We start from the raw sequence: 22,670 nt of genomic DNA, 5'->3' as shown, positions 1-22,670 counted from the left end.
ATTGTTATTTGGAAAGCAAGTTCTACTCCAGTGTTTGCCAGAGTAAATAGTTCATTTATTAGAAATAAAGAGCCAATATGTCTCACCCTTAACTTTAGCTGAAGTAAGGTGAAATTCCTTTGTTCTTGCCAGGACACTGATATGTACTTTTGACTGCTTTTCTAAGCTGTTGATAGTTTGTGTACAACTCTTCAAACTTGTTTACTCTTTCCAGTGAAACCTGAAGCAGTCAAGCACATTAGTCTTCTCTCTTAATCTTCTGTGTATGGGGAGAGCAATATATCTAGAGAACATTTTTATTTCCTGAGAGCATTATTTCTAGATTCCCTTTGTTCTGTCTGAATGAATGGTCTTTGATTTTCTCTACGTGAAAAAGAACCAAAGCAATAAGTTTTGTAAAGGATTTAAATACTACTAAAGCTGTGTTGTTGACCTGCAAAAGAAGGGGAAATAGCACTGACTGGCCTGTGTTTGACTCTGAACTTTGCTGTTTAAAGTTGTGTAAATTTGGGTAGTCACTTGACCTCTTTGAGACTTATATTCCTTGTCCAAAAAGTAGGGAATATTCTTTGCACCCCATTGCATTGCTATTAGAATTCAGTCATAATTACACTGCTTACTAACTGCATGGCCTTAGTCAGGTTACTAAAACTTTTTGTGTCTCACTTGCTTCATCTGTAAAATGGGGTAGTAAATAGTACCTGCTATATAGGGTTTTTGGAGAAGGCAATGGCACCCCACTCCAGTACTCTTGCCTGGAAAATCCTATAGAAGGAGGAGCCTGGTAGGCTGCAGTCCATGGGGTCGCTGAGAGTTGGACTCAGCGACTTCACTTTCACTTTTCACTTTCGTGCATTGGAGAAGGAAATGGCAACCCACTCCAGTGTTCTTGGCTGGAGAATCCCAGGGATGGGGGAGCCTGGTGGGCTGCCATCTATGGGGTCGCACAGAGTCGGACACGACTGAAGCAACGCAGCAGCAGCAGCATATAGGGTTTTTGAGAGTTAATATGCTTACAGTAGTGTCTGGCACCACAGTAAACCCTATATAAATAGTAGCTTTTGTGGCTGTTCTATGAATATTAATAGCCTCCTGTGTGCATTAACCTTGGTTGGGACATTGGCAAGATAGAAATGGTTGTCCATTGCAGGCTGGTATTCTTATGGGTTCCTGTATTTGCAGGGAGCAGTATGGAGCCTGCTCAGAGGCCAAAGCTGTGCTCACCTTTTAAAACTGCTGAGGATGCATCTCAGAGAACCTAGTGGCACAAAGTTTTGCTGAAAAGGGGAAAAAAGTAATAGAAATATCTTCTTACGGGCAAAATGCCATAAATGAGAGCAAACTCAGAAGTAGACTGTGGTAAAATCCATTCAGTGATAGGTTTTGCTGCAGCTGTTTAGTTGCTAAGTCATGTCTGACTCTTTGGTGACCCCAAGGAGTGTAGCCCACCAGGGTCCTCTGTCCATGGGATTCTCCAGGAAAGAATACAAGAGTGGGTTGCCATTTCCTTCTCCAGAGGATCTTCCCAACCCAGGAATTGAACCTGTGTCTCCTATTTCACAGACAGATTCTTTACCACTGAGCCACCTAGGAAGTCTAAGTTTTCTTTTTAAAAACTGTTTTTTATTTGAGTTTTATTTCTTGTAATCCTTAGTATTATGAGCTCCCTCCTATTCCTCCTCATGTGCATGATTTCTTTTCTTTATCTGTGAGAACTCTTCTTGGGATATTACAGTGATGAAGTTCTGCATGTTAACAGAAAATAGCAGATAAAATATTTCACAGGAAACTCATATCAAAGACTGTACTTCAGGAAGATCTCACCGAATACACTTCCCAGATATGTTCATTTCTTCTCTCTCTCTCCCACCCCCAAATCTGATTTCCTCTGCTTTTCAAATTAGGCATCTTCAGGGACATTTGGTTCAAGAAATGCAGGCAGCAGTTGATTTTGAAAAACAAATGCTTTTAGCTCACAAAACTGTGTTGTCATTTCCATTTTCTCTTTCTTTAGTTGTTTCCTTGATCCTGGAAGAAGGTGGAGATTTACAGTCACATTTTATTGGTACTTTTCTCCATCATACAGATGACAAATTATTGAGAAGCCATTTGGTCCATAAAAATGAAGTACACAGCTCATCCCCTTCCAGCATGCTGCTTGGACTGACTCCAGCTGCTGTGCACGGCGATGGTCCTGTAGTCAGAAAAACAAAGCAAATCCCTTACACAGTTTGGACTTGGTCCTTTGCTGGGGGATAGAGAGGAACAATAACCTGTGGACTGTTGGCTCTCTGATGTTACCAAGAGCCACAGACAGAGTCAGCTCTTCTATTGCTCCAGAAAGATCCTTTCTGCTGAGTGTTGTAGCTGAGAGCTTCTGTACCTAAATTTTTGTTAGTGCTTGTTTTGGAATCCAATCAAATATAGTCAGAGCTTCCAATAATTGACAGGGTTTAAAATTTTTATCATGCTTCACTACAGTTAATCTTAACCCTTGTTTGGATCACATTCTCCTTTGAGAACCTAATGTTATAAACCCCCTTTCCTCTCCTTCCACCAACTGCATTTATGCATAAACACACACAAAAAAGACTTCAGAGTGCTTATGAACCCCTGACCACCTAACTCTTCAACTCTTTCCAGTTCTGTGAATCTCGCTTTTTAGATTATGGTTTCTCTGTGGTTTTCAAAAGCATATGTTTGATGATATTATAATTTATTTTTATTTTGAAATAGAAAATTCAATACTTCACTGTGACCTTGTCTTTTGGGTGATTGTAAAATCAACTGAAGTTTTTATTTTATTAAATTTTTTTTCAGTAAGCTATGATTTATTTATTTGATGAAAACTGCATAGCCATTATAATTATTTTCAGAAGCATTCTCAAGATAAAATGTTGAAAATAGTAATAAAAACTGTATTTTTATTTTTTAAGTCAGTGGAAAAAGCAAAATCACCATTTAATTTGAAGTTATATTTGATTACAGTAAAATGATTAATAATAGTATTTATTTATATTTTTAAATAAATTTTATTGCAGTGTAGTTGATTTACAATGTTGTAGTAGTCTCATGTATACAGCTAAATGATTCAGTTATACATATATTCAATCTTTTTCAGATTCTTTCTCATATTATTTATCACAGAATATTGAATAGAGTTCCCAGTGCTACACACCAGATCTTTGTTGGTTATCTATTATATATAGAGTAGTGTGTGTATGTTAATTGCAAATTCCTGATTTACTCCTTCCCACACTACATTTCTGCTTTGTTAAACCATAAGCAAATTTTGTCTCTGTTTTGTAAATAAGTTCATTTGTATCGTTTTTTAAAAATTAGATTCCACCTATGAGCGATATCGTGTATTTGTCGTTCTCTGTCTGACTTACCTCACTTAGGATAATAGTCTCTGTGTCCATCCCTGTTGCTGCGAATGGCATTATTTCACTTTTTACAGCTTAGTAATAGCCCACTGTATATGTGTGCCCCATCTTCTTTGTTCACTCCTCTGTCAGTGGGCATGTAGGGCGCTTCTGTGTCTTGGCTACAGTAAATAGTGCTGTGGTGAATATTGGTGTGCATATATCTTTCGGAATTATGATTTCCTCTGGATATAGGCATAGACGTGGGATTGCTAGATCATATGGTAGTTCTATTTTTTTAAGAAACCTCCTTACTGGTCACCACAGTGGCTGTACCAGTTTACATTCCTGCCAGCAGTGTAGGAGGCGTTCCCTTTTCTATACACCCTCTGTAGTGTTACTTGTTTGTAAACTTTTTGATGATGGCCATTCTAACTGGTGTGAGGTGATATATCACTGTAGTTTTGACTTGCATTTTTCTGATCATTAGTGATATTGAGCATCTTTTCATGTTCATTTTGGCCATTTGTATGTCTTCTTTGGGGAAATGTCTATTTAGATCTTCTGTCCATTTAAAAATTTTTTAAAGAACATTTATTATATTCTTTATTTTACTTTTTTGGCCATGCTTTTTTAGCATACGGGATCTTAGTTCTTCAAACAGGGATCAAACCCCTGCCCTCTCCAGTGAAAGCATGCAGTCTTAACCACTGGACCACAAAGAAATACCCTTCTGCCCATTTTTTAATTGGTTCTTTGTTTTATTGATATTGAATTGCTTGTGTTGTTTGTACATTTGTAGATGACTGTGTTTGGGAATATTTTCTCTCATTCTGTGGATTGCCTTTTGATTTTATGGTTTCCTTTGTTGTGCAGATGCTTTTAATTTTAATCAGGTTCTCATTTGTTTATTATTGTTTTTATTTGTATTACTCTGGGAGATGGATCCAAAAAGATATTGCTGCAATATTTGTCAAAGAGTGATTTTCCTATGTGTTTCTCTAAGAGCTTTATATGATGAATTTTGAATTTATTTTTATACGTGCTGTTCAAGAATGTTTTAATTTTATTTGTTTGCATGCAGGTGTCTAATTTTCCATGTGCTACTTATTGAAGAGACTCTCTTTTCTCCATTGTATATTCTTGCCTCCTTTGTTATAGATTAAGTGCCATAGATGCACGGGTTCAGGTTTATCTCTAGGCTTTCTATCTTGTTCCATTGACCTAGATTTCTGTTTTTGAGTAAGTACCATACTGTTCTGATAATTATAGCTTTGTAGTATAATGTGAAGTCAGGGAGCCTGATTCCTCCAGCTCCCTTTTTCTTTCTCAGGATTGCTTTTGCTATGTGGGGTCTTTTACGTTTCCATAGAAATCATAATTTTTTTCTAATTCTGTGAAAAACGTTATTGATAATTTGATAGAGATTATATTGAATCTGTAGATTGCTTTGGGTAATATAGTCATTTTGACAATATTGACTCTTCCAACCCATACTCTACCAAGAATGTAGTGTATTTCTTCGTTTGTCATCTTTGATGTCTTTCAACAGCCTCTTATAGTTTTCTGAGTACAGGTCTTTTGCCTCCTGTGTTGTTGTTGTTCAGTCACTAAGTCACGTCCAGCTCTTTGCATGGACTGCAGCACACCAGGCTTCTCGGTCCTTCACCATCTCCTGGAGCTTGCCCAAACTCATATCTGTCCAGTTGATGATGCCATCCAACCATCTCATCCTCTGCCATCCCCTTCTCCTCCTGCCTTCTATCTTTCCCAGCATCAGGGTCTTTTCTAATGAGTTGGCTCTTTGCATCAGGTGGCCAAAGTATTGGAACTTCAGCTTCAATATCAGTCCTTCCAATGAATGTTTAGGGTTGATCTCCTATAGGATTGACTGGTTTGATCTTACAGTCCAAGGAACTCTCAAGAGTCTTCTCCAACACCACAGTTCAAGAGCATCAATTCTTCAATGCTCAGCCTTCTTTATGGTCCAACTCTCGCATGCATACATGACTACTGGAAAAACCATAGCTTTGACTATGTGGGCCTCTGTCCGCAAAGTGATGTCTCTGCTTTTCAATACGTTGTCTAGGTTTGTCATAGCTTTTCTTCCAAGGAGCAAGCGTCTTTTAATTTCACAGCTGCAGTTGCCATCTGCATTGACTTTGGAGCCCAAGAAAATAAAGTCTGTCACTGTTTTCATTTTTTCCCCATCTATTTGCCATAAAGTGATAGGACTGGATGCCATGATCTTTTTTTTTTTTCTTGATCTTCATTTTTTGAATGTTGAGTTTTAAGCCAGCTTTTTCACTCTCCTCTTTCACCTTCATCAAGAAGCTCTTTAGTTCCCCTTCACTTTCTGCCATTAGGGTGGTGTCATCTGCATATCTGAGGCTATTGATATTTCTCCTGGCAATCTTGATTCCAGCTTGTGCTTCATCCAGCTGGGCATTTCTTATGATGTACTCTGCATAGAAGTTAAATAAGCAGGGTGAAAATATACAGCCTTGATGTACTCCTTTCCCAATTTTGAACCATTCCATTGTTTCATGTCCTATTCTAACTGTTGCTTTTTGACCTGCATACAGGTTTGCTGAATTCATTAACGAGACCTAGTAGTTTTGTGGTAGCATCTATAGAATTTTCTATGTATAGTATCAATATTATCTGCAAACACTGACTATTTTACTTCTTCTTTTCCAGTTTGGATTCCTTTTCTTTTTCTTCTCTGATGGCCACGGCTAGAACTTCAGAACTGTAGAATAAAAGTGGTGACAATGGACATCCTTGTCTTTTTCCTGATCTTCTCAGGAATGCTTTCAGCTTTTTACCATTGAGAATGTTAGCTTTGAATTTGTCATGTATGGATTTTATTATGTAGAGGGTAAATTCCCTCTGTGCCCGATTCCTGGAGATATTTTATCATAAATATGTGTTGAAATATGTGTCAAAAGCTTTTTCTGCATCTATTGAGATGATCATATATTTTTTTTATTTTTCAGTTTATGAATGTGTGTTAATATGATTGATGTGCAGATATTGAAAAATCCTTGCATCCCTGGGATAAATCCCACTTGATCATGCCATATGATTCCTTTAATGTATTTGGATTTATTAGTATTTTGTTGGGGATTTTTTGTCTGTCAGTGATACTGGCCTGTAGTTTTCTTTTTTTGTGTGGTATTTTTACCTGGTTTTGGCATCATGGTCATCATGGCATATAGAATTGAGCCTGGGAGTGTTCCTTCCTCTCCCATTTTTAGAAGAGTTTCAAAAGGGTAAGTGTTAACTCTTCTCTAAATGTTTGGTAGAATTAGCTTGTGAAGCCTTCTGGTCCTGGACTTCTTTTTTTTTTGGAAGTTTTTATTTTGTTTTTTAAAATTTTACTTCATTTCATTTATTTTTGACTGTGCTGGGTCTTTGCTGCTGCCTGCAGGCTTTCTGTAGTTGCAGCGAGCAAGGACTACTCTTCACTGTGGTATGTGGGCCTCTCATTGTGGTGGCTTCTGTTACTGCAGAACACAGGCTCTAGGCTTGAGGGCCAGTAGTGTGGCTTATGGGCTCTAGAGTGCAGGCTCAGTGGTTGTCGCATAAGGGGCTTAGTTGCCCTGTGGCCTGTGGGATCTCCCTGGACCAGGGATCTAACCAGTTCCCTGCACTGGCAGGTGGATTCCTAACCACTGGATCACCAGGGTAATAATCCCTATTGGAAATTTTTAAGTTACAGTTTCAATTGCAGTACTTGTGACTGGTCTGTTCATATTTTCATGTTTCTTCCTGATTCAGTCTTGGACGGCTGTACCTTTCTAAGAATTTGTCCTTTTCTTTTAGATTGCCTATTTCATTGGTGTATAGTTGCTTGTAGAAGTTTCTTATGATTCGTTGGATTTCTGTGGTGTCCACCTGGAACCTCCTCTCTTTCCTTTCTAATTTTATTGATTTGAGCCCTCTCCTTTTCTTTTTTGAGGGGTCTGGTTAAACGTTTCTCAATTTTATCTATCTTTTCAAAGAACCAGTTTTTAGTTTTATTGAACTTTTCTATGGTTTTCTTTGTCTCTTCCACTAGTTTCTGCTCCGATCTTTGATTTCGTTCCTCCTACTAATGTTGGTTTTTATTTGTTCTTGTTTCATTAGTTGCTTTAGGTGTATGATTAGGTTATTTGTTTGAGATCTGTTTTATTTCCGAAGGTAAGATTGTATTGCTATAAACTTCCCTTTTAGAATTGCTTTTGCTACATCTCATAGGTTTTGGATTGTCATGTTTTGTTGTCATTTATCTGTAGGTATTTTTTTTTATTTCCTCTTTGATTTCTTCAGTGATCCATTGGTTGTCTAGTAAGATATTATTTATCTTCTACACATTTGTGTTTTTTCATTCCCCCCGCCCCCCATAATTGAATTGTAATTCTCATCTCCTAGCCTTATGGTCTGAAAGGATGCTTGATATGATTTCAGTTTTCTTAAATTTACCAAGGCTCCATTTGTAGCTCAAGATTTGATTTATCCTAGAGAATCTTCCCTGTGCACTTGATAAAAAAGTGTTTTCTACTGCTTTTGGATTGAATGTTCTATAAATATCAGTTAAGTCTTTCCAGTCTAAGTGTCATTTAAGGCCTGTGTTTCTATTTTCTGTCTGGATGATCTATCCATTGATGACATTGGGCTATTAACATTCCCTATTATTATTGTGTCACTGTTGATTTCTCCTTGTATGCCTGTTAATATTTCCCTTGTATGTTGAGGTCCTCCTCTTTTGGGTGCATGCATATTTACACTTGTTCTGTCTTCCTCTTGGATTGATTCCTTGATCATTATATAGTGCCCTTCTTTGACTCTTATAACAGTCTTTATTTTAAAGTCTGTCTTGTCTGATATGAGCACTGTCACTCCAACTTTCTTTTCATTTCCATCTGTGGAATATCTTCTTTTTTCCCTTTATGTTTTTGTATATGTTCCCAGATCTGAAGTGGGTCTCTTGCTACTGCTACTGCTAAGTTGCTTAAGTAGTGTCCGACTCTTAGCGACCCCATGGACTGCAGCCCACCAGGCTTCTCCGTCCATGGAATTTTCCAGGCAAGAGTACTGGAGTGGGTGCCATTGCCTTCTCTGGGGCCTCTTGAAGACAGCATATATATGGGTCTTGTTTTTGTTTCCACTTAGCCAGTCTGTGTCTTTTGATTGGAGCATTTAATTTGTTTACATTTAAGTAATTATTGATATATGTGTTCTTATTGCCATTTTGTTAATTGTTTTGGATTTTTTAAGGTCCTTTTTGCCCCTTTTTTGTTCTCTTGTGATTTAATGATCAACTTTATTGTTGGGTTTTGATTCCTTATTCTGTGTGTGTGTGTGTGTGTGTGTGTGTATCTATTGTAGATTTTTGGTTTGCATTTACCATGAGGTTTTGATATAGCAATCTATATATGTATTAGATAATTTTAAGTTGTTGTTCTCTTCATTTCTAATGCATTTCCAGTATTCTGCATTTGTCCTTTCCTCTTCTCATGACCTTTGGTGTCGATATCATGTTTCTTTGTGGATGATTTTCTATCTTTGCTTTATGCATGCTTTTACTTGTAAGCTTTCCCATTCATAATTTTCTTGAGTTTAGTTGTGGCCTTTTCAACCCAGAGAAGTTCCTTTAGGATTTGTTGTAAATATGGTTTGGTGATACTGAATTCTCTGAGCTTTTGCGTATCTATAAAGTTTTTGGTTTCTTTGTTGATTCTGAATGAGAAATTTTCTGGGTATTCTTCCTTATAGGTTTTCCCTTTCATCAGTTTGAATGTATTGTATCACTGCCTTCTGGCTGCAGAGTTTCTGCTGAAAAGTCAGCTGATAACTTCATGAGGATTCTTTTGTATGTTATTTGCTGTTTTCCCTTGTTGCTTTTAATATTTTTTGTCTTTAATTTTTGTCAACTTGATTAATATGTGTCTTGAATTATTCCTCCTCGAGTTTATCTTGGATGGAACTCTGTGCTTCCTTGACTTTAGTGAATGTTTTCTTTCTCACGTTAGGGAAATTTTCACCTATAATCTCTTTAAATATTTTCTTGGGCCCTTTCTCTCCCTCTCTTCCTTCTGGGATGTTTATAATGTAAATGTTGGTGCACTCAATGTTGTCCCAGTGATCTCTTAGATTGTCCTCATTTCTTTTCATTTCTCTTTCTTCCTTCTGTTCCAAGGTTGTCATTTCTACCATCCTGTCTACCAGCTCCCTTATTCGTCCTTCTGCCTCACTTATTCTCCTATCGATTCCTTCTAGTGTATGTGTTTTTAAAATTTTATTCATTTACCATTTTTGGCTGAACTGGGTTTTTGCTGCTGTGTGTGGGCTTTCTCTAGTTGCAGCAAGCCAGGGCTGCTCTCTGGTTGCAGTTCACAGGCTTCTCATTGCAGGGGCTCCTCTAGCTGCAGAGCGTGGGCTCCAGGGCACACAGGCTCAGTAGTTGTGGCTTGTTTGCCCCAGAGCGTGGGCTCAGTAGTTAGAGCACACAGGCTTAGTTGCCCTGAAGCATGTGGAATAGTCCCAGACCAGGGATTGAACCCGTGTCCTCTGCATTAGGAGGTGGATTCTGAACCAGCTGGACCAACAGGGAGGTCCTAGCGTGTTTTCATTTCAGTTACTGTATTGTTCATCTCTGCTTTATCTTGAAATCCTCTTTTTCAAACATCTTTTGTATCTTTTCTATCTGTGCCCTATTCTTTTTCGGAGATCTTGGATCATATTTATTATAATTTCTCTAAATTCTTTTTCAGGGAAGGTTGCCTATCTTCATTTGGTTGTTGTGATTTTTTTTTAAGCTACGTTCCTTTGTCTGGTATGTATTTCTGTGCCATCTCATTTTGTCTAACTTGCTGTGTTTGTGGTCGCCTTTTTCCTGGCTGTAGGGCTGTAGCTCCTCCTGCCGCGTGTCTGCTCCCTAGTGGGTGTGTTTGGTCCTGGGGCTTGTGCAGGCTTCCTGATGGGAGAGACTGTGCTTGTCAGCTGGTGGGTGGAGCTGTGTATTGTCCCTCTGGTGGGTAAAGCTGTGTCAAGGTTTGTTTTTAGAGATGGCTGTGCCACTCCAGTACTCTTGCCTGGAAAATCCTATGGACGGAGGAGCCCGGTAGGCTGCAGTCCATGGAGTCGCTAAGAGTCAGGCATGACTGAGCGACTTCACTTTCACTTTTCACTTTCATGCATTGGAGAAGGAAATGGCAACCCACTCCAGTGTTCTTGCCTGGAGAATCCCAAGGACAGAGGAGCCTTAGTGGGCTGCCGTCTGTGGGGTCACACAGAGTCGGACACGACTGAAGCGACTTAGCAGCAGCAGCAGCAGCAGCAGCAGCAGCAGCGAGCTCATTATGACTTCATGCAGCCTGTCTGCTGAGGAGTAGCCCTGTGCTACTCTCCTGCTTGTTGTTTGCCCCGAGGCATTCCAGCACCGGAGTCTACATGTTGTTGGGTAGGACCAGGTCTTGGTGTGAAATGGCAAACTCTGGGAGTGCTCCTGCAGATCAATACTCTCTAGGGCCTCTGCTATCAGTATTCTTGTCTCCACAGTGAGCCACAGCTGACCCTCGCCTCCCTAGGGAACCCTCCAAGACTTGTTGCTAGTCCCAGCCCAAGCTCATATGGAGTTACTGCTTTGTACTGGGATTCCATGTACATGAAACCTTGTATAGTCCCTCCAAGAAAAGTGTTTCTGTTTCACAGTCCTGTGGAGCTTCTGCATTCGTGGTCCACTGGCCTCCAAAGCAAAATGTTTTGGGGGTTCCTCCTCCTGAAGCCGATTCTCAGGCTGGGGAGTCTGAATTGGGGCTCAAAACTTTCACTTTTATTGGAGAACCTCTGTGATATAATTATTTTCCAGTTTGTGGGTTGCCCACTTGGTGGGTATGCGAGTTGATGATGTGACAAAAACGTCCATCCTGTCATCTTGTTGCCACTTCTTTGACTTGAGCGTAGAATATCTTTTTTTTTGGTAAGTTCTAGTCTTTTTTGTCAATGGCTGTTCAGCAGTTGCGATTTTGCTGTTTTTGTGAGACGAGGTGTGCTTAAGTCCTTCTGCTTCACCGTCTTGTCCAGAACTAAGTGCCTGTTTTCACTTTGGATGCTTTCTCTTTCCTCAGTGTGTGCTGGCTGTTTGCCCCCTTGATATGGGCTGTGCGGGCACAGCAGCCGTTGCACACTCTCAGGACAGCATGGGCAGCACCGGCCCCTGCTTGCAGGTCTCCTGGGGGAGGCCTCTCTCCGCGTGCTCCGAGGACAGCTGGGGCAGTGTTTGGTGCCTGTTCGCGAGCCCTGTAGCGGCAGCCTGTGCCCACCTCTGGGTCCTGTAGGAGTGTCCCGGTGGAGTGCTCACAGGGAAAGCAGCTCTTACGTTGGTCCCACCTCTTTCCTCGTATGCCGCTGCAGTGACGGCACCTTGCCTCTCTGGCAAGCCCTCGGTTCTTCTGAATATACCCTCAGTTGCCATAGTTCCCCCTCTTCAGGCTCCCTCCACACGGCCAACCCCGGTCCTCTCCCTGGGTCTGACCTCTGAAGGCTGCGCTGGAGTACCCAGCCCTCACCCACAATAGCAGACAAGAATCTCAGGCTGGGAGTGCAGGGCAGTGGTGCCAAACTTTTATGCATGTTGCTCTTTATTTTGCCTTCTTCAATCCAGGTTACTCTGCTCTCCTCCTAGACTCCAAAACGCCCCCTCTGTCCAGGCTGATCTCCCTACTGGTGAGGGGACTTCCCAGGGGTGGGAACCTTCCTTTCTTCACAACTCCCTCCCCGGGGTGCAGGTCCCATTCCACTTCCTTTCTTTCTCTTCTTCTTGTCCCATCTGGTTATGTGGAGATTTTCTCTTTTTTTGGGCCATGCTGCATTGCTTGTTGGCTTTTAGTTCCCTGAAGGGGGATTGAACCTGGGCTACCATGGCACTGAAAGTATCGAGTCCTAACCATTGGATTGCCAGGGAATTCCACTTGGAGATCTTCTGGCCATTTTGGAAGTCTAAATCTTCTGCTGGAGTTCTGTGTGAATTGTTCCACTTGCAGATATGTTTTTAATGCTTCTATGGGAAAAGGTGAGCTCCCCATCATCTACCATCTTGATCCCCATCCACCTAAGATTTTTAAAAATAAGATTCAATTTTAATTTGACTTCATTTATAACTTTATTTCTGGATTCTTAATATTTTAACACAGAGTCAGACACAGCTGTTTCATTTCCTTAAATCTATCAGATTTTTTTTTAACTGAAATCCAGGAAATTCCTGCATTAGTTTAGTTTTTCTCCAACTTAAATTTGAACTAATGCCAGTTATCCTATTCACCTGATTATCTTGATTATTTTCTAACAATATATTAAAAGTTTTGTAAGAACTGTAACTATGCAGATTGTTTTGGTATATCGCTGCTAGCTTATTTGAACTGAAGCTGTGAAGGATTCCTTGCTACCTGTCAATCTTCTGCATACTTTTGTTGACATTTATAGAATCAGTATGGTTTCTAGAAGATGCTTTGTCATTAGCAAGCAGTTATGGCTGGCTAAGTTTGTCTTCTTGTTACCAGGCAGGAAATATTTTTCCATCTAGGTGCTTCATTCTTCAACTTAATTTTTTTTATCATATACATGACTGCCTTTTATCATATACAAGACTCTAGATTCCATCATGGAGATTGGCATCTGTTCTTTGCTATTGCTATGTTGATCTGTTGTAGGCCATCACCTCCCTCTCTGTCCTTGCTCAGAATATTGTTATCAGTGTTTGGTGAGCAAGCCAGTGAGACCTCATCCCTTAGTGCGTGATTGTAATGATCTTGGGTGGGCTTCGCCTGCAGCAGCTTGAAGCAGGGCTTTGGTTCCCAGCCAGAGATTGGGGTCAGGTCTTGGCAGTGAGAGCACCAGATCATAGACACTAGACCATTGGTCAGTGACAAGGCCCACCCTGTCCCTTCAGCTTTGCAGAGAAGAATTCCCACAGAAAGGGAAAGTAGTAAAACAAGTAAAGTGTTCATTAGGAGGGAAAAGAGTACAGTATGTGTGGTTAGACACGTGGGTGGACTCAGAGAGAGAGCTGTACCCTGAGGATAGTTTGAATCACTGTTACACAGCATTTCTTCCAGGTTTCCTTTATCCAGTCATCTGGCTTTGCCTGGTTGTCAGTTCGTATTTGGTTTATCTCAGGGTTCTCCCATGTGTGCATGTGCATCTCTAAGCCAAGGTGGATTCTGATGAAGAGGCTTATAGGTAGGGCATCACCTCATAGTAAGTGATGCAACTATCTCTCTTGACCTCCAAGGAGCCTTTCTGTGCATGTGTAGTCAGGGAGTTCTCCTTAACTTTGAGAATGAGGAATATGTGGTCTTTTATCTCTTGTCTGGGCAAGGCCTAGCCTCTTCCATCATCCTGCTCTTGTGGAGTTTTTGTCCACAGGAGAGGCCCATCTCTCTCCTGCCTCAGTAAATCTGTTGGTCACCATTCCTTTGGCACAATTAGGATCTCCAAACCAGTCACCAGGGGAACTGTGTTTTTTGTGATGTCAAGTTGTTTAACATCCAGTGTTCTGTAAGCTAAGGATGCCTATCTTTTTCTGTAGTTGAGCTGACTTAGTGACTAAAATTCCATGTCCTAAGATCCTGAGCTTTGGGCTTAAGTAGATGTGAGTTTAAATCTCAGCTGTAACGCCAAATAGTTCTGTATTAAGTGCACACTACCTTTCTTACTGGGTTATTCTAGGATTAGGTATAGTTATCTGTAAAGCACATGTTGGTTACTTAATAAATGGTAGCTGTTCTTGTTATGACCTTCTAGCCATAATCTATGCCTTTGAAAAACTGAAGGGAACTAAAGATTTGATTTGCACAAATGTAAACTAGCAGAATATTTGATGTCCTGGGACAGCCTATTATGGTAGGTGAGACAGAAGGAAGACAAGGGCTGGTGCCAAGTGCAAATGCAGTTGTCATTTTGGAACGGTGCCTCCTTGGAGATGCACAGTCCAGACTTCTAAAGGCTAGATCATCCGAGGTGAAAGCTTCTGTTATTTAGAAAAAATACAGGTAAGGTCAGGAGATCATTAGCTACAAGTAGAATTTCTCACTGGTTTAAAACAAGCACTCCAATCAGATTGTTTACCTATGAGTGTAAATTGATTGCCTATGGTGGTTGTACATTTAGGGAGATTATTTCTTAAAATTTTGCAGCTTTACAGAAGACATAAGAAAGATGGCTATTTCGTTTTCCTCAGTGGGGTGGGGGAAACCCTCATGATACTCTTAGCCCAGTGTAATTCTAATTGAGGTTTAGGGTTCATTAGTTGGTCCTTCCGAGTGTCCTCTGCTTTGGGGAGGTAGAGACAATCTCTCTTTACTTGTCACATGAGGTTGATTATAGCAAAAACCTGTGTCTAGGCCCCATTGACACAGTGTTCATACCTTGAAGAGTAGACTCAATATCAGGCCCTGAAAAGATTTTGAGTATTTCTTATCTGAACTTGCATATGAGCAAGCTGTGTGAACCTGTTTTTACTGTGTCCTGTATCTTGAAGAGAAAGGAGCACCGTGGAATCGGAGGGCTTAAGAGTCCAAACTCTGACTCTGTTGCACATTTAAATTAGGTCTACCTGTTTTGTTTGTTTGTGTTAACATAAACTGGCTCATTAACACTATCGCCAAAAATTTAGGTGCCTTCTTGAGAAATGGCTGTTTTATTGGGTGTTTGCTTAACTTTGTCCCCTTGGGAAGGAGAATAGTATAGGGGCTTAGACCAAGCTGAACTGTTGCATTAACCTTGACCGTGAACCCTGCCCTACACTCATTTCAGAGGACCAGGTTTCACCAGGACCAAGATGGTTTCACACAGGCAACACAGTTCATTTCTGAAAAACTGAAATGCTAAGGGCTTTTGCTGTTCGAGCTGTTGCAAATGACTATCTTTCATTCTCAGCCTGCTCTGTAGTTGACACAGGTGCAAAGTCTTTCTGTACTCAAGAGTCCAGGATGCCAATGTCAATTAGCTCTTTAGTGAGTATCTGCCAGGATCTTTGCATATGGCTCTGAAGGTTGAATAGATTGAACAGTGTTTACTGCCCCTGGAGTTGAGCTCTGCATGGCTTGTACAACTATGATAAAAGAGCCCTGATACCTGCTTCAAATGCAGAGTGGCAGGGGTATGGAATTCCCTTTCTTATGGTAATTGCATTTCCAGCCTCGGCTTATTTGGCAGAAAAGGATGGTCTGGCCTTTTCTGCTGAACGGTTCCTGCTGAACAGCAGCAGTCAGGAGTCCTTGCTGTAAGAATTCTAGGAAGTGTACTATGTCTCCATCTTCAGGGCTGGGTTCCATCAGTAATAGTATGGTCCAGACTCAGGACGAAGCTGCTGAGATGCTGCAGGTTTCCTCACAACTTCTCCTCCATGATCCCTGCAGGAGCTGAATGATAAGGCCCCTAAACTGGGAGCTGATGGAGTAGACATTGGTGGGGGGATGAAGCTGAATTGGAGATCTGTGATCTGAGCTGGCTCCAGGAAAGGCTGCATTGGAACTGGTTTGCTTCCAACATTTATCCAACTGCTGTTTCAGACGGGGCTGTTTAGGTTAGAAGAGACAGCAAACTGACTTAAATGATTTAAATGAAAATAAAGACGATCTAGTGGCTCATTTTACTGAAAAGCATATGAGTATAGTTGGCTTCCAGTAATCAGACAATGACATTAGAATCTAGCCTCTTTCTCTCTCTCTCCTCCCCTGCTCCCCCTTTCCCTAGTTGTCAGCTTTGCTTTCCTCTTTGTTGGCCTTGTTCCCAGGCAGGTCTTCTGCGTCTGCTGGTCCCCAGCATCTCTAGGCATATATCCCACAGGCCTGGCTAGAAGTTCCGAAGAAAGGTTTCTCAGTGCTCTAAAACAATCAAATAAACACCAAACCAAACCAAAAATGTAAAAACAAGGCCACACACACACACCCACACAAATAACAAAGCCTTGTGTCTCCATGGTCTGATTAGTGATATGGGCTAATCTCTGAATCAGTTTTGTAGCCAAGGGAATGGAATCCTCTGATTGACTAGACTAGGGTCATGTGTTCATAGAGGTTAGAGAATGTTCATCCCCAGCCAAGTAGGTTCTGAGAGATGGAAGATTAGTTTTCAAAGAAAAATCAAGATGCTGACAGTGGAGGGAGAAGGAGGAGTGTTTGGTTGAGAAAACAGGAGCCATCAGATGGGCCTTTTCACCTCTTCCTTCCTGCATCTACTAGGCAGAGTGGGGCATTTACCAAAATGTCTAAAAGCCTTACAAATATCAAACCTTAACAAACGTGTTTCTGTCCCAACTCACTTGACCTTTTCATAACATTTTATGCTATTGACATCCATTTCCATTTAAAATTGTCTCCTCTGTGGACTCGTACAACACTATGGCCTCCTCGTTCTCTTTCTGCGTCCCTGATCCTCAGAGATCCTTCAGTAGCAGCATAATAGGTAACTAGTAACATTTGTCAACTCTGATTCCTGGGTCACCTTCAATCGAGCATCTCTATCTCCACAGCCCCTTCAGTTAGGGCCTCCTCCTCGCTCACCTGTGATGCTGCCATCCTTTCTTTTTGAGTTGTTTGTATTTAGCACTGGATCTTCCTTGTTTTCTGCAGACCTTCTATAGTAGCGAGCGGGGGCGGCTCTCTCGTGGTGGTGCGCATTGCAGCGGCTTGTCTCGTTGGGGAGCACAGGCTCCAGGGATGCGGGTTTCAGTAGCTGTAGCTCCTGACTTCTAGAGCTCGGGCTCGGTAGTGGTGGTGCAGGGGCCTAGCTGCTCCATGGCGTGTGAAATCTTCCCGGACCAGGGACCGAACCCTTGTCCCCTGCATTCGCAGGTGGATTCGTATCCATTGCACCACCAGGGAAGTCCCTGCCATTTTTTCTGCTAGCTCTCTTTGCTTGCAGTTTTTTATGCTTCTTCAGTCTCTCCACCTGACTGCTTCCAGATCCTCCCAGGTCCCTGTTTGAACCGCCTCCATTGTTCCCCACTTGCCCGTAGATGGTCAGAAGAGGCCCTCCATTCGCTGTCCTTAGTGCCTGGGTCTTGGCACATTTTTTCCTTGATTCTCTCTGAATTTCCATCACTACACAGCTTGTGGATCCCATAGTGCACTGATTGTTTCACTTCTGCATGCTTTTGTACATGATATTAACTTTGCCTGAGATACTTGTCTTCCAACTTATCTGCCTGGGAATCTCCGATTGGTCTTTCAGAACCCTCTTCAGGCATCAGGTTCTCTTGGAAGCTTTCTGTAACACTCTTACCACCCTACTCTTGGCAGAACAAATCACTTTCACTTCTGTATTAATCTGTACATACTTTATATCATTCAGTGTCTTTATCTTATTTATTTACATACATGCTTTAAAAAAAAGAAACTGACAAAATGCCTTTGGGCAGGACCTGCACTGAGCCAGTCTTCGCCACACAGCAATGGTATGCAACTGGCTGATTCACAGTTTCTGGTCCTTCCTGTCCACTGAAGGTATTTGAGTTTCTCTCCAAACCTTAAATAAACTTTTAGTATATAAGCTTCAGGGCTTCCCTGGTAGCTCAGATGATAAAGAATTCACCTGCAATGTGGGAGACCTGGGTTCGATCCCTGTGTTGGGAAGATCTCCTGGAGAAGGGATAGGCTACCCACTCCAGTATTCTGGCCTGGAGAATTCCATGGACAGAGGAGCCTGGCAGGCTACAGTCCACGGGGTCTCAAAGAGTCAGGCACGACTGAGCGACTTTCGCTTTTTCTTTCATATAAGCTTTAGGGTAGTAACTTTGTGTCTTATTCACTATGCTTATCACATAGTAATTTTTCAATGGATGAATAGATGGGTAAAGGATGAACGAATCCATAGGGTTGTCCGGAAGCACCTCAGTTTTCACATGTACAGTCTCTTGCCATTGCCGTAGCGCTGAACACTGAGATGCAAGTTAGGTGGGTTTCCTGTGGTCATCTCACCTCTTAGAGGCAAAACCTTAGACTGGAAAATGGATTTTCGTTGTAAATGACTCAGGCTAAGGCTCAACTTATTACAGCACTTGAACTGAATCACTTATCATTTCTTAGAGAGATTTGGAGTGTGTTTCTTTTAAAACTTTGGCCAGTAACATGTCAAGATTTCAACATTGTATGCTAGTAGTCCTTAACATATAAATCTCAGCAAATTCAGGACAACTGAAGAACAAGTTATAGAATCCTGTGGATTGGGAGAAGCTTTTTGTACCTCTTTCCACACTACTGAGAATGAATGAAACTGCATAGAAGGAGGGAGATAGAAAAACACAGGAAGAATGTGACGGAAAAGAGTAACAAAAAATAATAGAAACCATTTTTTTTTTCTTTCTCCTTCTAGCACCTCTCTGCCCCAACCTCCTAAGGTCTTTCTGATCTTCTTCCATAGCTTCTCAATTCTTGACGTTTTTTGTCTTTTTCTTCTCCACACATCCGTTGACTCTCTGCCTTTTTAGTTGTTCGTGTCTCTAAGCGTTCTCTGAGGGAGAAGTATATGAACTTAAACACAAAAAGAACACTTTCTATGGGGAACCTTTATGTTTTAGGGGCACTGCCCCATATCCCAGCCTCCTTCTGTTTGTTGGGCCTGGTAGAAGGTGGAAAACGCCAATTGTGGAAATTGGAAAAGTCATATCCTTCTGACTCCTGGACCCTAGGACTGATCTCTGGTGGCCTTGGCCTGCGGCAGCTTGAAGCAGGGTTTTGATTCCTGGCTAGAGATTGAGGTCAGGTTGTGGCAATGAGAAGGCCGAATCCTAGCCACTGACCAGTGGTCAGTGACAAGGCCCTGGCCCCTCGGCTTTGCAGAAAAGAATTCTCACAAAGATGGAAAGTCGTGAAACAAAGAGTATATTAGGAGGATAAAGAGTACAGTGCATGTGATAGACACATGGGGGACTCAGAGGTGTGCCCTTGTGGTAGTTTAAATCAGTTATCTGGAGCATTTCTTCTGGGTTTTCTCTGGCCAATCATTTTGACTTGCTTGCTCCTGAGTCTGTATCTGTATCTCAGGACCCTTCTGTGTGTGCATGCTCATCTCTCAGCCAAGACAGATTCCAGCGAAGAGGCCTATGGGTAGCTTAGCATCATTCCATTTTGACCTCCAAGGAGCTTTCTAGTCAGGAAGGTCTCCTTGACTTTGAGAATGAGAAATATGTGGTCTCTTATCTCTTATTTGTGTGCAGGTTCCAGACAGTTGTCTTGTTCTCTCAATTGTCTTGCTATTGATATTTTGGAGTTTCTGTCCCCAGGAAACAAACTTCAATTGATCACACTGGGGGCGGGTGGGCCGGGGTTCATCTACCTCCTGTTTCAGGACCTCCTAAGCTCAGCCTATCTGACCATCCCATCCAGGACTTTGTGTCTGGAGTGAGTGTCACAGAGAAGCAAGGACAGTCATGCCACTGCCATCAGTGGTGGCTTTGAGTGTCCCTGACAAGTTGCAGGGTCTCCCTAACCAGGCTTCTCTTGTTCTAGCCTCCCAGCTTCCCTTGATTTATGCTTATTTTCCAAACCTCCAACCTTTCCCTGAATTCCGTGAGCTGTTTGACATTCTTTCAGTTAACTCCTTCTTACTCAGGTTAGCAAGGTGGATTTCTTCTGTTTTCAACCAAGAACCTTGACTGGTAACCTCTCCTTATCAGCATAGAAAAGTACAGAGGAATATGCAGTCTTGTGATGCAAGTATCTTGCATCACTAGGCAAGAAGTATCTTGCCTAACTCCTCCTCACTATTTTATTCTTCCTTTTAAAAATTCTTCTTCTTGTCATTCTGTATCTATCAATACCTCCTTTCAGCTCCATTTCAATTCAAGCTAATGGATTAATCATGCCAGATGCTTCTGTTATATCTGAATCCTGAATAATCAGCTTTCTTCTGTATGGGATTGGCAAGTGTGAAAAATACTGGAAATCTCTTTACATAGAATACAAACACCTAGTATTTGATCGCCAGGGAATGTATTTCCATGACAACAGGATGCTTAGGATTTTAGACAAATAAAGCGATGCAAATGTACTTAAAATCATTTTTTTCTCCTATAGTATGGGCAATAAGCATACTTCTGATTTAATACCAGCCTGCAGAACTCATTTTAGAAGTCAAGAAAATGTACTTAATTATAAGGTATCTTACTCATTATGGATTTTCTAAGACAAAAGCAAATTTCTCTCTCTCCTTTCCTCCCTCTTTGCAGGGACAAAGCAAAGGTAGATGCTTTCAATTCTGTCAAGACAGGAAAGATCTCTCCTGCTCTCTCTTTTTTGAAACAATTCATTTTCTCCATAAACAACGTGAAACGTGTTTAGTACAAATAGTTTTCAGAGCAGTTATAATGAGACACGTTTTAGGATAAAGAATGTTTTTGACTCACAATCTGGTTGCTCCCTTTTGTTCCTACCCAAGTTTGCCTCGTTCCTGCCACAGCACAAAGAACCTTTACAATGACTCACTCACTATGTCTGCACAGCATTCAACCAGATTATTAGTGCCCTGGTAACTTTAATTACTGATCAACATTTTGCTGTGATAAAATAATAATAGCTACCGTTATTGGACAAGGACTTACACATACATGATCTTAAATCCTCAAACACCCTCGCCAGGAGGAGTTAGTATCCCTTCTACATATGGAAAGATAATTTGCCCAAGGTCACAGAGAGTCAGAATGTGAACCCAGGTCTGTCATGCTGAGAAGCCTGTGCCCATTTCACCTTTCCATACTGCCACTACTTGCCTGATGTCTTCAGGAGAATTTTTTTCTTTTTTGAGATATGATTGACAAAAAAGATCATATTAGTTTCAGGTATACAGCATAGTGACTTAATATTTGTATTTACTGCAAAGTGGTCACCACCATACGTCAAGTGAAAAAAAAAGTCTAGTAGACCTCCATTGGGGTTCCAAGGTGGTACAGTGGTAAAGAATCTGCCTGCTAAGCAGGAGATGTGGGTTCGATCCCTGGATTGGGACGATCCCCTGGAGAAGGAGATGGCAACCTACTCTAATATTCTTGCCTGGGAAATTCCACGGATAGAGGAGCCTTGCGGGCTAAGTCCATGGGATCACAAAAAAGAGTTGGACATGACTTAGCGACTAAGACAAAAACAACAACAGCAACAAGAAGACATCCATCACCATGCATGCGTGGCAAGTTGCTTCATTTGTGTCTGACTCTATAGACTATAGCCTGCCAGGCTCCTCTGTCTGTGGGATTCTCCAGGCAGGAATACTGGAGTGAGTTGCTGTGTCCTCCTCCAGGGGATCTTCCTGGCTCAGAGATCGAACCTGCATCTCTTAAGTCTGCTGCATTAGCAGGCGGGTTCTTTACCACTAATGCCACCTAGGAAGCCCATCCATCACCATACATAGGTACAATTTTTTTTTTCTTGTGAGAAGAACTTTTTTTTTTTTTTTAAATAAAAAAAAATATTACCGGCGCCCCCTCCCCCTGAGGGCCACTTCCCTTAATCACAGGTCATCTTGGAGTTCGCAAGAGTCAGAAAAGAGGAGGGCAGTGCAGATCCCGACAAACCTACTGGGAGTCTCCCAGGATTGACATCAGGGATGGAACAGGGTACTGCAGGGACCACACGGTTCTGGAGGGCGGGGGTTGGACTCCTCAGTCCTCACTCATAAATGTCAGAAGAACTTTTTAAGATCTATTCTTGTAGCAACTTTCAAATATACATATAGTAGTGGTTACTATCAGAGAAGGCAATGGCACCCCACTCCAGTACTCTTGCCTGGAAAATCCCATGGACAGAGAAGCCTGGTAGGCTACAGTCCATGAGGTTGCTAAGAGTCGGACACGACTGAGCCACTTCACTTTGACTTTTCACTTTCATGTATTGGAGAAGGAAATGGCAACCCACTCCAGTGTTCTTGCCTGGAGAGTCCCAGGGACGGGGGAGCCTGGTGGGTTGCTGTCTGTGGGTCGCACAGAGTCAGACACAACTGACGCGACTTAGCAGCAGTAGCAGTGGTTCCTATAGTCTCCATCATGTATTCTATATCCCCTGGACTTATTTTATAACTGGAAATTTGTACTTTTTGACGGATTTCACCTGTGTTCCCCCAGACCCCACTTGACCTCTGCCAACCACCAGTCTCTTCTCTATATTTATGAGCTTGGTTTCTATTCTCTGTATTTATGAGCTTGGTTTTTTCCAATTTTTTAGATTTCAGATATAATTGAAATCATATTGTATTTATTTTTCTCTATCTGACTTATTTCACTTAGCATAATGCTGTCAAGCTCCATCAGTGTTGTCAAAATGGCAGGAT

The 22,670-nt window shown here is 41.6% G+C and overlaps 1 long non-coding RNA gene across 11 annotated transcripts in view; it reads left to right on the top strand.

Annotated features, from left to right (window-relative positions):
- LOC147343074 (uncharacterized) overlaps window positions 1–22,670 on the top strand; it is a 143,647-nt gene that overhangs the window by 63,225 nt on the left and 57,752 nt on the right. The window lies entirely within an intron of this gene.

The sequence above is a fragment of the Bos grunniens genome, chromosome 28 (assembly GCF_055505025.1).
Source record: "Bos grunniens cultivar Pamir isolate PY7600 chromosome 28, Bosgru_T2T1.0, whole genome shotgun sequence".
Lineage (NCBI taxonomy): Eukaryota > Metazoa > Chordata > Mammalia > Artiodactyla > Bovidae > Bos > Bos grunniens.
This window is presented reverse-complemented; position numbering and strand designations above follow the sequence as displayed.